This window comes from Oryctolagus cuniculus, chromosome 4 (assembly GCF_964237555.1).
Source record: "Oryctolagus cuniculus chromosome 4, mOryCun1.1, whole genome shotgun sequence".
Lineage (NCBI taxonomy): Eukaryota > Metazoa > Chordata > Mammalia > Lagomorpha > Leporidae > Oryctolagus > Oryctolagus cuniculus.
The window spans coordinates 152,771,192-152,786,439 of record NC_091435.1 but is presented as its reverse complement, the minus strand read 5'-3'; the positions used below and the strand labels follow the sequence as shown (position 1 = coordinate 152,786,439).

At 42.9% G+C, this 15,248-nt stretch overlaps 1 protein-coding gene across 9 annotated transcripts in view; it reads left to right on the top strand.

The window, feature by feature from the left end:
* TBC1D5 (TBC1 domain family member 5) overlaps window positions 1–15,248 on the top strand; it is a 602,613-nt gene that overhangs the window by 515,266 nt on the left and 72,099 nt on the right. The gene's annotated exons all lie outside the window — the stretch shown is intronic.

The window sequence follows — 15,248 nt, the reverse complement described above, 5'->3', positions numbered from 1 at the left end:
TGAGCCCTGTTCCAGTGTCATGGCATTTCACCCTTGACTGAAGTCTGTCCCGTGTTTTGATATACTGTAGTTAAGAGACCAGCTCCGGAGCCCTTGAGAATTCGGAAGCTCTGCGGTTTGTTCATTTCATCTGAGTCTTGTTTCACAAATAAAAAGTTATTCCCTTTAGTCTCCTGTTCGTTTAATTCAACAACCTCTTCATGAAGGCCCAGCTCGATTGATTTTAGGACCTGGAGATGCCCGATCCATCAGACACAAATCCCTGTCCTCAGGAATCTTACTGTCTAGTCTCTTACATTTCTTCCCCGTCGTGTCCAGTCATGTTTAGTTTTGGTTTTCAGTTCTGTCGGGCTAGAGTCCCTTCTGTCTACGCTTCAGCCAGACTGGTTTTCACACAGCACCCAGAGGAACCTCAGTTGGCGACAGATCGTAGCACACCTCCCCGGGTGCCCCTCCAGCGGCTTCCCGTGCTCTTGATGATGCAGTGTTCTTCCTGTGGCCCTCCCTTGTCTGACATCCTCTCCTCCTCCCGGCTTTTAACCCCAGTGCTACAGCCACAGAAGCCCTGTCTGTGTCTCCTTCTCGCCTGGGGTCTTTACACTTCTCCTTCCCTCCTGTGGGCCCGTTCCTCAGGACCATGCATCCCACCCCTTTCTTTCCTTGCAGCGTCAGATTCGGGGCTCTGCACATGTTTCCCAGAGAGGCTGTTCTGGGCCTCCCTGCCTGTCTTCTCCTCTGCTCGCTATCCCAATACCCAGACTGATTTTCATCACAGCGGTCATCAGTAACGGTCATCATAAAGTCATGTGTGTGCTTACCATCTGTCTTCCCAGCATCCCAGTGGTATCTGAGCCCTCTGAAGGCAGGCACTGTGTTTTACCCACTGCTCCATAGCAGTGCCTGAAGTAAGGAAGGGACTCAGCAAGTGCGCGTTGAAGGTATCATCTTCAACGCTTTCCACATCTTGTCCTTCCCAAAGGAAAAGGAAGACACTTTTCCCTTCATGTTCTCCTGTTCGGCCTTCTCTCCCTGCATTTTTCTCCAGCAAAATGTTGGCACTGTTTCACGTATTTCCGTGTAAGCACATTGGGATTCTTACATAAGATTTCATTTAATGATTGGAAGGAAGGCTTTTCATCATCTCTTGCAATTTCAAAGCTTAAAATTGAAATTGAACCAAGTGAAATGTAATGTGTGTGGTAGAAGACATTGCAACCCAGTGAGCAAAAGGATAGGTGGTGTTGGGAAAATTAGCAAATCTTTGAAAAGCTATCAGCTGCCATTTTGGCCGGCGCCGCAGCTCACTAGGCTAATCCTCCACCTTGTGGAGCCAGCGCACCGGGTTCTAGTCCCGGTGAGGGCGCGGATTCTGTCCCGGTTGCCCCTTTTCCAGGCCAGCTCTCTGCTGTGGCCCGGGAGTGCAGTGGAGGATGGCCCAAGTGTTTGGGCCCTGCACCCCATGGGAGACCAGGAGAAGCACCTGGCTCCTGCCTTCGGATCAGCGCAGCACACCAGCAGCAGCAGCCATTGGAGGGTGAACCAACGGCAAAAGAAGACCTTTCTCTCTGTCTCTCTCACTGTCCACTCTGCCTGTCAAAAAAAATAAAATAAAAATAAAAATAAATAAAAAATAAAAGAAAAGCTATCAGCTTACAGCCTTACCACACACCAAAATAAATTCCAAAGTACACTCAAAAACGCAAACAGAAAAAAATACAAGCGCTCTCCTGACCAGCGGTTACTCACTAAAAGTAACCGAAGAAATCACAAAGGGAACAACTGATGGATTTTACTATGCAACAGATATTTTTAAGTAGATAAGTCACAAATAATCTGGCTCAAAGGGCAGTTAGAAAGTTAGGAAAACATGTAGTGGATGTTACTGACAAAGTCCAAGGTCATTGTAGAGAATGTGTGCAGTTCCCTAAGAACAGGAGACCTGCCTCGGGCCACTCCATCTCATGTCATGGGCTGTTGGATCCTCCTCCTCCTCCTCTAAGTGTTGGAATATCCCCCAGGTATTTCTTCTTCTCTAACCGTGCATTCCCTAGAGAATCAGCCTGCTTCTTGAGTTTTCATACCATTTGTGGCTACAGGGTCCTTGGTTTCCGTCTTCCATTCTTTTTTAATCTCTTCCCTTAAACTCCAGAATCAGATTCCCCTCGTTGCTCCGTATTTCCTCTTGAATGCCCCATACATTTTGAACTAAATACTTTCCAAAAGAGACTCTTGCTTTTATGACCATATCCAAAGTCCTGTTTTTCCCTCCATATTTCTCCATCACAGTAGGTAGTACTTCCTAGTTGCATTAGAATTGTCTTTGACCTTCTTTTTCTCCCACATTACATAAGTCCATCAGCAAAATCCTCTTCAGAATATCCTGAAGCAAATTACTTTTCTCTCTCTGTGCTGCTAAAACCAAGTTAATCTTTTATCGTTGCTCCTCTCACTACCGGTGTCCTAACCAGGCTCCTCTCCTCCCTAGAGACCATTTTCCACATGGCAGCCTGATTGACATAAGCCATTACATCACCTTTCAAAAGCTTCCCAAAACACTTGGGCAAGATCCATAGCCTTGACGATAGCCCGCCCGGCAGGCCCTGCGTGCTCTGGCCCCATCATCGCTCCGGCTTCACCTGTGACCGGCACTTTCCCAGTTGTCTTCCAGCTCTGGCTGTCCTGGCCAGTTCACTGTTCTCCCAGCACAGGAGTGGGGCCCCTTCAGGAGCTTCGTGCATACCCTTCCCTGTGCCTGAAATATTCTTCCCAAAGAATCCACATGGCACTCTCTTCACCCAGCCTGTCTAATGACTGTCTGTCTCCATGCTGTGACTACTGTGTCTGAAACAACAGACCCCTTTCTGTCACTTTGCTTTGTTATTGTCTTTGTTTTTTGTCTTTTTTATAGTAGTTCACACTACCTGAAATGGTATTTTAGCTTCTTTTTTTTTTACATTTATTGTGAAGATATTTTTATTGGGTCTTGTGGCAAAGCAGTGTTAGCTGTCTTATGGCACCTAAAATAGTAGACTGTAGCAGGTACTCAATGAAAGGAATGACAAGCAGCAAATAAATATTTAAAAGGTAGTTCAGACTCATAATTAGTCAAAAATGACTAAAAGCAGCAATTGAGTACCATTTTCAGCTTTCATTTTGTAAATTAAAAATGACCCAGTATTGGTTAAGGTGCGTGGCCCCTGCAGTCACCAGTTGAGGAAGTATAAGCTGACAGCAGACTTGATAATCTCACCAAAGATTTCTTCACCTCCTCATGAACCCCTTGCCACCATCCTTCCCTAGAGGTTTGTTCATCATGGTCAGCTCTTTTACCTGTGATCAAAAACCATTGTAGCTGTCGCCAGTATTGTGGCATAGTGGGTTAAGCCACAGCCTGCAATGCCAGCATCCCATGTGGGTGCCTATTCGAGTCCCAGCTGCTCCACTTCTAATCCAGCTCCCTGCTAATTGCCTAGGAAAGCAGTGGAGGATGGCCCAAGTGCTTGGGCCCCCTTTAGCCATATGGGAGACCCCCAAAGCAGCTCCTGGCTTCAGCCTGGCCGAGCTGCAGCCATTTCGGCTATCCAAGGAGTGAACCAGCAATGATGGAAGACCTGTCTCTCTCTGGAACTCTCTGGAACTTTCTCTGGAACTCTGCCTTTCAAATAAATAAAATAAATCTTTTAAAAAAAACTGTAGCTGTGAAACCATTGATAAAGTCTCCGTTTTGCTATTTACAGACTAAAGCTTTTACGAGACTGGGTCCGTCAGCCATAATTGGCCTTACTACTGCTTTCTGAGTTGTTTGGAAGCTATTAAAGACTTAGTGCGTGGGGCCGTCCCTGAGTAACAAGCAAGGAAGTGGGATGATCCATAGGAGATTTATCTATAAGTAAGGGAAACCCCCAAAGTGCTCAGGCAGTAGACACCTGGACAGCAAGGCTGATACCTACTGCATCTGTGGCAATGGACTTCGATTTGTGTCGCATATCCAAATAAGGAACGCGGATGCGAAGATGGCATGTGATTTCATGGATAAGAATATCTCCAAAAATCAAGAAGCCTGATTTCGCTTCTCTGCTTTACCATGGATTGCTATAATTAAGTCTTTAAAAGCGAGTGCCTAGGTATTTTAGTGGTAGAGTTTCCATTACATGTGTAGATAAGATTCACTGCGCTATGATTTCACTCACTTGCACATTCCTTTTTAAAAATGGGAATTGATATCTTCTTATTCATTCAACTTTTGAGCTCAGAATGACAATTTAGTGCTCAAATCTTTTTCCAATTTTGTCTTTAAATAACCAGAAATTGCTGCTGTATAAAAAAGTGCATTTAAATTGTGGCCAGTATTCAGAAAGATCCATCTAATTTATTTAAGAATCTGTAACTATTGAAATGCCCGAGTAGTCACAGAACAGAATTGCATGCTTTTTAAAAAGTGCAATCTCCTATGTTGAGAGCAGAATCACATAGCTTCTTTATTTCAGCACATTCATGCGTTTTCTGTTTTGAAAATGACACAACACAATTTTCAAATGTGCAAGTTTTTCTCCTATGCAGAGGTGCTGGAATAAATGGTAGCTGAGCTGGCAGTAGCACCTCAAAAGCATGGCGCCGTTTTACAGGCTCCACGACTATAGGTCTTTTAACTTGCTGCATCAATTTCCTGTCACTCAAATTAGATACTTCGTATGATGAAATTAGGCATCAATAGAGATGGGAGAAGTCAACCTTGGTTTCCTGATCTCTTATTCAGCACCTCGGCAACAGCATTGTCTGTGTTCACTTTCCTAGCTTTCCTCTGCCCCCTGACACAGCTTAATTTAAATAACTTCATTGACACTTACCAGGAGAGATTCCAGAATTAGGATTGTGGCAGGCAGGACTTCTCAGAAGACCCTGTGGCAGGATCCTGCATGGGATCTGAGAGGATGTGAGACTCCAGTGCAAGGTTTCTCTGGGCTCTGAAGATACGTTTTGCATTCCTCAGCTGGACTCCATGTTTCCAGGAGCTATGGTATCCATGTTTTAAAAAAGATTTATTTTATTTATTTGAGAGGCAGAGGGAGAGAGGGAGAGCGAGAGCGAGAGAGAGAGATAGAGATAGAGAATCCATCTGTTGGTCCACTGCCCAAATGGCTACAGTGGCTGGAGTAGGGCCTATCCAAAGCCAGGAGCCAGGAGCTTCCCCTGGGAACCACATGGGAGCATGTGGGTGCAGGGGCCCAAGGACCTGGGCCATCTTCCACTGCTTTCCCAGGCCATAGCAGAGAGCTGGATTGGAAGTGGAGCAGCCAGGTCTTGAACCAGTGTCCATATGGGATGCCGACATTGCTAGCAGTGGCTTTACCCGCTACACCACAGCGCTGGCCCCATGGCAACCATTCTTATCCTAAGAATGCCTGCTAGCTAATGATTCCCCACCTCTCCCTGAGATCAGGATCTGCCTCAGCTAGAGCATCCCTCTCAGGGCCTGGCCTAACTGCAATGTCTTAGAAAGTGTCAGTTCCCAGGATGCCCAAAGATTCTTCCAACAATTGTAACCTTAGAATGTGAGCTCTGTGAGAGTCAGCACCACATCTGTCTTTTTCATTGCTGTTTTCCCAGTAGCTTGCACAGAGAAGAAATTTAGAAATGTGAGAAATGAATGTATGCTTTTTAACTTCAATTGCAGAGTAACTCATGTGCCTCTGTGTAACACCTCGCATTAGTGTGAACATCCGTGATTTAGGCTCTGAGTCTGGAAATCTTTGTATTCCCAGTGCTTAGCATAGTACCCAACACTGTTTATAGGATGCCATAAATACTGAGTTTAATGACTAAATAAATAAAGGCTGTTTCGAAACCTAAAGGACATTATAAGATTATAAGATTCTCCAGGACTATTTCCATTTTATATGTCAACAGAATTTTTTATATTAGGCTTTGCTATATTTACTTACAATATGGCTTTTTCAGAAATATTTTATTACTAAAATAAGGTTCTAAAAATGCTATAATGTTAGTAAGCCATGAAGCCAAGTAGTCTAAGCTTATCAATACTAGGAGTTGATTGGCTAGTCAGCATTTCCTGGGACTCTGAAGTCTGTATAGATGTGGATTTGTGATACTTTTGTGTTCAAATAACTAAGCATTTGCACTCTAAATGCATCTGTATCTGAAGTGCTCTTATTGTTAAATCAAAGAGAGTTGTTAATTCTTAAGCTATTTAGATAAAATGGTGGGGCTAAGTCTCTACCTGCAGCGCCTGCATCCCATGTAGGCACCAGTTCTGGCTGCTCCTCTTCCTATCCAGCTCCCTGCTATGGCCTGGGAGAGCAATAGAAGATGGCCCAACTTCTTGGGCACCTGCACCCACATAGGAGACCCAGAGGAAGCTCCTGGCTCCTGGCTTCGGATCAACCCAGTTCTGGCCATTGCAGCCATCTGGGGAGTGGACCAGCAGATGGAAGACCTCTCTCTCTCTGCCTCTCTCACTCTGTCTGTGGCTCTACCTCTCAAATAAATAAATAAAATATTTTAAAAAATTGATAAAATGGTGAGACTATCTCCTGCCTGGGGTAAATCAGTTTCTTTTTTTAAAGGTATAATTTTAATATACAGGTTGAGTATCTTTACTCCAAAAATTTGAAATGCTCAAAAAATCTGAAACTTTTTGAGCTCCAGAATGATGCTCAAAAAGTTTTGGATTAGGACCTGCATTATGGGGTACCACCTGCAATGTTGGCATCCCAAATGGGCACTAGTTCAAGTCTCTACTGCTTCACTTCAGATCCAGCTCCATGCTAATGCCTCTGGGAAAGCAGTGGAAGATGGTCCATGTGCTTGGTGGGCCCCTGTACCCACATGGGAGACCCAGAAGAAGCTCCTGGCTCCTGGCTTCGGTCTGGCCCAGGCCTGGTCATTGCAGCCATTTCGGGAGTGAACCACTGGATGGAAGATAGGTCTCTCTTACTCTCTTTGTGACTCTGCCTTTCAAATAAAAAGTCTTTTTAAATTTTTTTTTTTTTTTGGATTTTGAAGCAAAATGGGTTTGAGGTTTTCAGAATAGGAGTACTCAACCCAAAAAGTATATACAAACATTCCAAAATGAAAAAACTCTGAAATATGAAACACTTCTAGTCCCAAATGCTTTAAGTAAGGGATTCTCAACCTGTGTTATGAATACATATATACACCTTGAATGTTTAGCCAGGAAAGTTTGGGCAGTTACATATCCCTGTGTGACAACCAGCTAAAGCAGTGTGTCTGGAATGGATATTTCTTTTTTTAAAAAAAATTTTTATTTGGCCGGCGCTGCTGCTCAATAGGCTAATCCTCCGCCTATGGTGCTGGCACCCTGGGTTCTAGTCCCGGTCAGGGCGCCGGATTCTGTCCTGGTTTCTCCTCTTCCAGTCCAGCTCTCTGCTGTGGCCTGGGAGTGCAGTGGAGGATGGCCCAAGTGCTTGGGCCCTGCGCCCCATGGGAGACCAGGAGAAGCACCTGGCTCCTGGCTTCGGATCAGCGTGGTGCGCTGGCCATAGCGGCCATTAGGGGGTGAACCAACAGAAAAGGAAGACCTTTCTCTCTGTCTCTCTCTATCACTGTCCACTCTGCCTGTCAAAAAAATATTTTATTTATTTATTTGAGAGATAGAGTTACAGACAGTGAGAAGGAGGGACAGAGAGAAAGGTCTTCGGTCTGTTGGTTCACTCCCCAGTTGGCTGCGATGGCCAGAGCTATGCTGATCTGAAGCCAGGAGCCAGGTGCTTCTTCCCAGTCTCCCATGTGGGTGCAGGGCCCAAGGACTTGGGCCATCTTCTACTGCTTTCCCAGACCACAACAGAGAGCTGGATTGGAAGAGGAGCAGCAGGGACTAGAACCGGCGCCCATATGGGATGCCGGCGCTGCAGGAGGAGGATTAACCCACCGCACCAAGGTGCCAGCCCCTGGAATGAATATTTCTTTTCCACCAGAGTTCCCTCAGTTTCAGCCTTCCAAGACAGCTACTTTCTGATATCTATCACCTGTTCTTGAGTTTCACATAAACGGAATCATGCGCTATTTACTCTTTTTAAAGTTTTATTTATTTATTTGAAAGACAGAGTGATAGAGAAAAAAGGAGAAACAAAGAAAGAGATCTTCCATCCACTGGTTCACTCCTTGGATGCCTACAATAGCTGGGGCTAGCCAGGCTGAAACCAGGAGCCAGGAATTCCATCCGCGTCTCCCACATACCCAAGGACTTGGCCATCATCGGCTGCCTTCTCGGGTGCACGTTGGCTGGAAGCTGGATGGGAAGTGGAGGTGGGACTTGATCGCAGGCACTCCAGTGTGGGACATGGGTATTCCAAGTGATGACTTCTAACCAGCTGTGCCGCCAGCCTGCCCGAGTAGACACTCTGGTGTTATTATGCTGAGTGTTTTTCATGCACTGTGTTTTGGAGATTCATTCAGAGTTTTGCATTTATTATTAGTTAATTCCTTTAGATTGTTGAGTAGTATTTCATTATATGAGTATTAACTATTAAAGTCAGAAAGGACAAATGTTGGAGTCTAGCCATAATTTGTTTATCTGGTCTCTGGTTGATAATTGCTGAATTATTTCCAGATTTTGCTTACTACGAATAATGCTGCTGTGATTGTTTTTGTAGAGGAATTTGGACATTATATATATATATATATATATATATATATGTTTGTATTTCTTTTGACTAAATACTTGGAAGTTAAATCGCTGCATGGTAGGATAGGTACATGTTTAAATGTGTAAAGAACTACCTAGCTGTTGCACAGAATATATACAATCTTCCACTCTTACATGGAATATATGAAGATTCTGATCTCTCCACATCCTTGCCAACATTTGCTAATATCAGTCTTTTTTATTTTATATGTTCTATTTAGTATGAAATAGTATCTTATTGTGGCTTAATTTGCATTTTTCCAAATGGCTAATCATGTAGAGCTTCTTTTCATAGCATATTAGTGATTTGTGTATCCTCGTTTGTCAAGTGTTTGTTCCAGTATCTTGCCCATCATTAAATGAGTTATCTTTTTCTTGTAGGAATTATTTTCTGTATTCTGGATAGAGACTTGTCAGACATATGTATTACTCCCCAGTGTGTGGCATTCCTGTTCATTTTCTCAACAATGTTTCTTGATGAACAAAAAAACTTAATTTTGATAAAGTTATTTTTATCTTTTTTTTTTTTTCTGGTGCTTTTTGTTTCCTATGTAACTGATCTTTTCCTATAGTCTCTACTGGTGGGGTCCCCACGACCACCAGCCAGGTTCTGTGATTCACTAGGAGGACTCGGCAGAATTCAGAGGTTGTTCTCCACGTGGTGACAGCGTATTGCAGGGAGCGATGTGGATAGAATCAGGAGAGGACAAAGTCTGGAGTCCAGGAGAAGCAAGTCCCAGCTTCTCATAGTCTTCTCCCAGTGGACTGCCTCACCCTCCTGGCAGTGGCGTGTGGAGGTGTAGTCTTCTAGAGGAGCTCACCCCAGCATTGGTGCCCTCAGAGCATTTTATTGGGGCTCCCTTAGGTAGGCACAGAGAACCCATGTCACCAACCTTAGCTACTCAGTCTCCCGGGCCCCAGAGGTTAAAGTAATACACTTTAGCTCAGGGCCCAGGCAACAAAACAAAACACAGGTGTTCACCGTAAATTCCACTGTTAACATCAACTATTTGATGTGGCCCAAGGCCCAGGTAGGCAGACACTTTTATCAAGCCATGCATTCCAAAGTTAAGGGCCAATCCTCAACACTTTTGGAATGTATAGGGATTGGGTAGCCCAGACCTATGAGTTAACCCTTTACAGTTGGAAAGATGGTCTCCTATTGTCCTCTAGAAGCTGTGTAGTTCTACCATTTGTGTTTAAATCTGTGAACCACCACAAATTAAGTTTTGTGGGTGCAGTGAGGTAAAGCTTGAAGTTTATCTTTTTGCATATAGAGATCTAGCTCATCAATATCATTTGTTAAATTAATTTTATTTAAATTAATAAGATTCTTGTTGAAAAGCAGTTGGCCAATATGTGTGTAAGTCTACTCCTGGATTCTCTATCCTTTGTCTAGTAATATACCTGCTGGGGTAGGCATTCAGGCACAGCAGGTTAAGCCACCACTTGGGACGCCTGCATGCCATATCAGAGTTCTGGTTCAAGTCCATGCTTCTGACCCAGCTGCCTGCTAATGTGCCAGGGAGACAGCAGATGATGACCCAAGTACTTGAGTTCCCGCCATCCACATGGGAGCCCTGGATGGAGCTCCTGGCTCTTGGCTTCAGCCTGGCCAAGCCCCAGCATTTGGAGAGCGAACCAGCGATGGAAGATATTTCTTTCTCCCTCTCTCTCTCTCTCTCACTCATTCTTTCAAGTAAATAAGTCCTTTAGAAAAAAAAAATACATTGACTTAATTATGTAGCTTTATAGCAACTCTCAATTGTAGTTGTCTGTCTCCTCCAACTTTTCTATTCTAGACCCTTTTTATTTCCATTAAATTTTATTATCAGGTTGTCAGTTTTTATAAAATTACTGGGATTTCAATTGGAATTACACTTATTCTATGATTTGGGAAGAACTGATATCTTACGTTACTAAATTATCTAATCAATGAACAAAGACTATCTCTTCTTTTTTTTAAGATTTATTTATTCATTTGAAAGTCAGAGTTACAGAGAAGGAGAGAGAGAGAGATTGAGAATCTTCCATCCACTGGTTCACTCCCCAAATGGCCTCAGCTGTTAGTGCTGGGCCAGGCTGAAGCCAGGAGCTTCATCTGGGTCTCCCATGTGGGTGGCAGGGGCCCATCCTCTGCTGCTTTCCCAGGTGTATTAGCAGGGAGCTGGATCAGAAGTGGAGCAGCTGGGACTCAAACCAGCCCCCAAATGGGGTGCCAGCACTGCAGATGGTGGCTTAACCTACCATGCCACAGTGCTAGCCCCTGTCTCTTCATTTATTTAGATCTTCAACTTTTCAGCAGTGTTTCATGGTTTTTAGTGTAGAAGTCTTATATTTTTTAATTAAAAGAAAATAAATTTCTTTTCTTTCATCTATCCTGTTCCTTTTTATGTCTGCATTTTAAAAGCAAGATTGTTTCCTTTTGTGGGCTCACACATTTCTTTATATTTTAGTGGCTTCCATACCCCTGCCTTGAAACTCTTAATACATAACTCTTTTTATTTTTTTTAATTTTTTGACAGGCAGAGTGGACAGTGAGAGAGAGAGACAGAGAGCAAGGTCTTCCTTTTCCGTTGGTTCACCCCCCGATGGCCACTGCAGCCAGCGCACCGCGCTGATCCATAGCCAGGAGCCAGGTGCTTCTCCTGGTCTCCCATGGGGTGCAGGGCCCAAGCACTTGGGCCATCCTCCACTGCACTCCCTGGCAACAGCGGAGAGCTAGACTGGAAGAGGGGCAACTGGGACAGAATCCAGCGCCCCGACCGGGACTAGAACCCCGGGGTGCTGGCGCCGCAGGTGGAGGATTAGCCTATTGAGCTGCGGTGCCGGCCAACACATAATTCTTGATATATGTATAACTGCAGCTGTTTTTAAACGTGAAGATATGTGTGATCCTCAGAATGGGAAAAGAGAGGTAAAGAGGCCAAAACTTCCCCAGCTGTGGGGCATCTCGGAACTCTTAATTTTCCTTTTTGATATGTCCCCTCAGCAGAGAACCCCTGGCCCTCTGAGGAGCTGCTAGGGTAAACCTTGGTTCCTTGTGGTACATGATCCCTCAGGTACATCGGCCAGAAAAGAAATTAAAGATTGAAAACTTCCACTCTAGAAATGGAAACCTCAGTATTTATTGAGATGGATATGTCTTGTAAAAGAATTACAGTTTATAACTGAAATGAAACATTCCCCTTAAAATTCAAACTCCTAAGGAGTAATAGCAAGCTTTTATCATGTAATTTTACTAAAGACCTACAAATCTTGAGATGTGGAATGAGTTCATTTCCAAGATAACAAACCTCACAATTTGGCAAGCAAATTAGAATTAGAATTAGATACAGATATCTTCATTGAAGTAAATTTGGTACACTCAACTTCAAAGTTTCAGAACTAAGAAGGTGAGAAGCCAGTTCATTTGATAGAATTCAAAGCTATCAGCTAACAGAATGTTTAAGAAGTACATCTTGAATACTTGCTTAGATATTAGAATCACGTTGAAAAGTATGAGATTGTAACCCTGGCAAGCAAACTGTTTAAATTCACAAGAAGGTTGAGATCCGTAAGCAGTGAAAAAACACATATGAACCATAACCCAACCTATTCATGTAGGTCAGTGACAGACCAGTAATATACAGAAAGACAGAGAAAATTGTGTCTTTCACCAAAGCAAAGAAAAACATATATGTACTGTATTCTTTATACTTAAGAAAATAAGTTAAATGTTTTTATGAGAGAAAATTAATGTTTTTATGGTAGGAAAATATATATAGGTGGAATGCCATGAGGAAATAATATAGAAGGAGTCTATGGTGTGAAGAAAGGGGAGAAAAAGGAGAAAAGAGATCTTTAAAAAGATTAACAAAGGAGGAAGGAGAGGCAGAAGGAAGAGAATAGAAATCAAGAGTGGAAATAAGGAGTCAGGGCAAATGTGTAGACCCTTAAGCAGGAGATAGGGTTTGGCAGTATTCCTCACGGTTCTACACTAAGTAGTCTGAGCAGTACAGGTCGGGGCTCTCCATTCCCGGAAGTACAGGCCTTCCTTCCACTCGGATCCCAAAGCTACCAAAAATAAGTTGAAAACTGATTCTTTGACAAAAATATAGACAAGCATCCAACAAAATTATTTTGCAGAAAGTGAAATAAGTATTAGATATTTAATATCAGATCTGGAAAACAAATCTCTAGGTAGAAAAGAGATTTATCAGGATAATCTGAAGACTTGGATATCAAAAAAAGAAAAGTTTTGGAGAACTTTTCAAAGGTGTTAATACAGTGATAGTTTTTTTTTAACTTTTATTTAATGAATATAAATTTCCAAAGTACGGCTTATGGATTACAATGGCTTCCCCCCAAAACGTCCCTCCCACCCGCAACCCTCCCCTCTCCCACTCCCTCTCCCCTTCCATTCACATCAAGATTCATTTTCGATTCTCTTTATCTACAGAAGATCAGTTTAGCATACATTAAGTAAAGATTTCAACAGTTTGCTCCCACACAGAAACATAAAGTGAAAAATAATAGATGATTTTTTTTAAATGATGATGAAATCAGATCAGACCTATTGTCATGTTTAATCCCAGTGAGAGTCAAGTTGGGAATTGAAAATTTCTTCTTCTTCTTCTTCTTTTTTTTTTTTTTACAGAAGATCAGTTTAGTATACATACAGTGATAGTTTTTTAAAGGCTTCAGAAAGACTATTAAGTTGAATTACTTCTAAATGCCTTGACTCTGATGATTAAGAAGGCACCAGGCCAGCGCCGCGGCTCACTAGGCTAATCCTCCACCTTGCGGCGCCGGCACACCGGGTTCTAGTCCCGGTTGGGGCACCGGATTCTGTCCCGGTTGCTCCTCTTCCAGTCCAGCTCTCTGCTGTGGCCCGGGAGTGCAGTGGAGGATGGCCCAGGTCCTTGGGCCCTGCACCCCATGGGAGACCAGGAGGAAGCACCTGGCTCCTGGCTTTGGATCCGTGCAGCACACCAGCCGTAGTGGCCATTTGGGGGGTGAACCAACGGAAGGAAGACCTTTCTCTCTGTCTTTCTCACTGTCTAACTCTGCCTGTCAAAAAAGAAAAGAGAAGAAGGCACCAGAGGGGCAGGCATTTAGCCTAGGTAAAATGCCTCTGCCCCATAACGGAGTGCCTGCATGTGTACCAGGTTCTGGTTCCTGACGTCAGCTTCCTGCTAACGCAGCACTAAAAGTAGCAGTGATGGCTCCAGTAGTCAGGTTCCTGCTGCCAACCCGGGAGACCCCAGCTGAGTTCCTGCTCCCAGCCTCAACTCAGGGCTGGCTTTGTAGGCATTTGGGAATAAATCAACAGATGGAAGAGATATCTCTCTCTTTTTTTCTCTATCTCTTTTCTTTCTCCCTCTCCCCCTGCTCCCCACCTCTCAAATAAATAAATAATTTTTTTAAAAAAGAAGCATTAGAGACCCTAACTTCTTTCAGTAAAGTATATAGATCAGAAAGCCAGGCGGCAAAAGATCAAGTGGGTAGGAAGAGATAGCTAGAGTTACCCGTTTTCAGAGTTTTAGAAACTCAAATGACAGAACCCAGCAATCAAGTCAGGTCAGAACTGGGTTCTCATATAGGTGTACAGGTGAAGAGTTTCTTGGATTTTCTGAAAGTGCTCCTGTTGCTACTTTGTAACCTGCTGAATAAGGTTGTACCAAAAAGAAGTTCTTAGCACAGTTTAAAACATTCTCACAGATGCTACTGTTGTTGTTTTTTATTATGGCATGCATTTTTAAAATTTTTTCTAAAGTAAAAACATTCAAAATTTTGTGATGGTACTATTTTTAATAACACTAAGTAGACAACAGTAATGAAGGACTTTGATTACACAGAATTGGTTACTCATTAGATTGGCGATTCAGTGACGTGTTAACTCCAAGTTCCTGTTACTAGTTAACACTTTTTACTCCTTGTACTCCATCTTTAATCCAATCTAATTCCCACTGTCCATCAGATCTCTGACAACTGCGTTGCTTTTCACTAATTTAGCACACAGAGGTTAATAAAACAGGCTACAACCATTAAAAATTGTTGAAAATCATTTAATATTTCATGTGAAGAATGCTGTTGTTCCACATCTAAATTAGGTAACTTTAGCATAAAGGTTGTCATACCCAAGAAAAGCAAACGCCCCCTGTGTACAGTTTGCTTTCTCTCCAGGTACAGGATTTGTAGCCTAAAAGTACAAATAGTCACCTTCAGTAGTTGTTTTGAAAAGAAAATATGCACCTTGGAAGCTGTGGGTAGTGGATGAAGGGAAAAGTGGTTGAAAACAAAAACATATTCAGGAAAGGAAAGCAGTGCTCATCTGCTTTTAAGAGCTATTGCGATGAAAAATTGTTCGGCATGAGCTTGATCTATATGTTTTTCATGGTTATTAGTAGTAATGAAGATGCATTAACCATAGTCTCTTGATAATGCTCTAGCAGTTTCCTAGTACTTCTATCAACATATAAATTTTACAACTGGCAGTATGGGAATTTCAGTAGTACATTTTTGTTTATAAAAAAGGGTAACAATATTATAACTTCTTCATATCTGTGAATTATGAATGTTGACTGGCAAACAAGCAAAA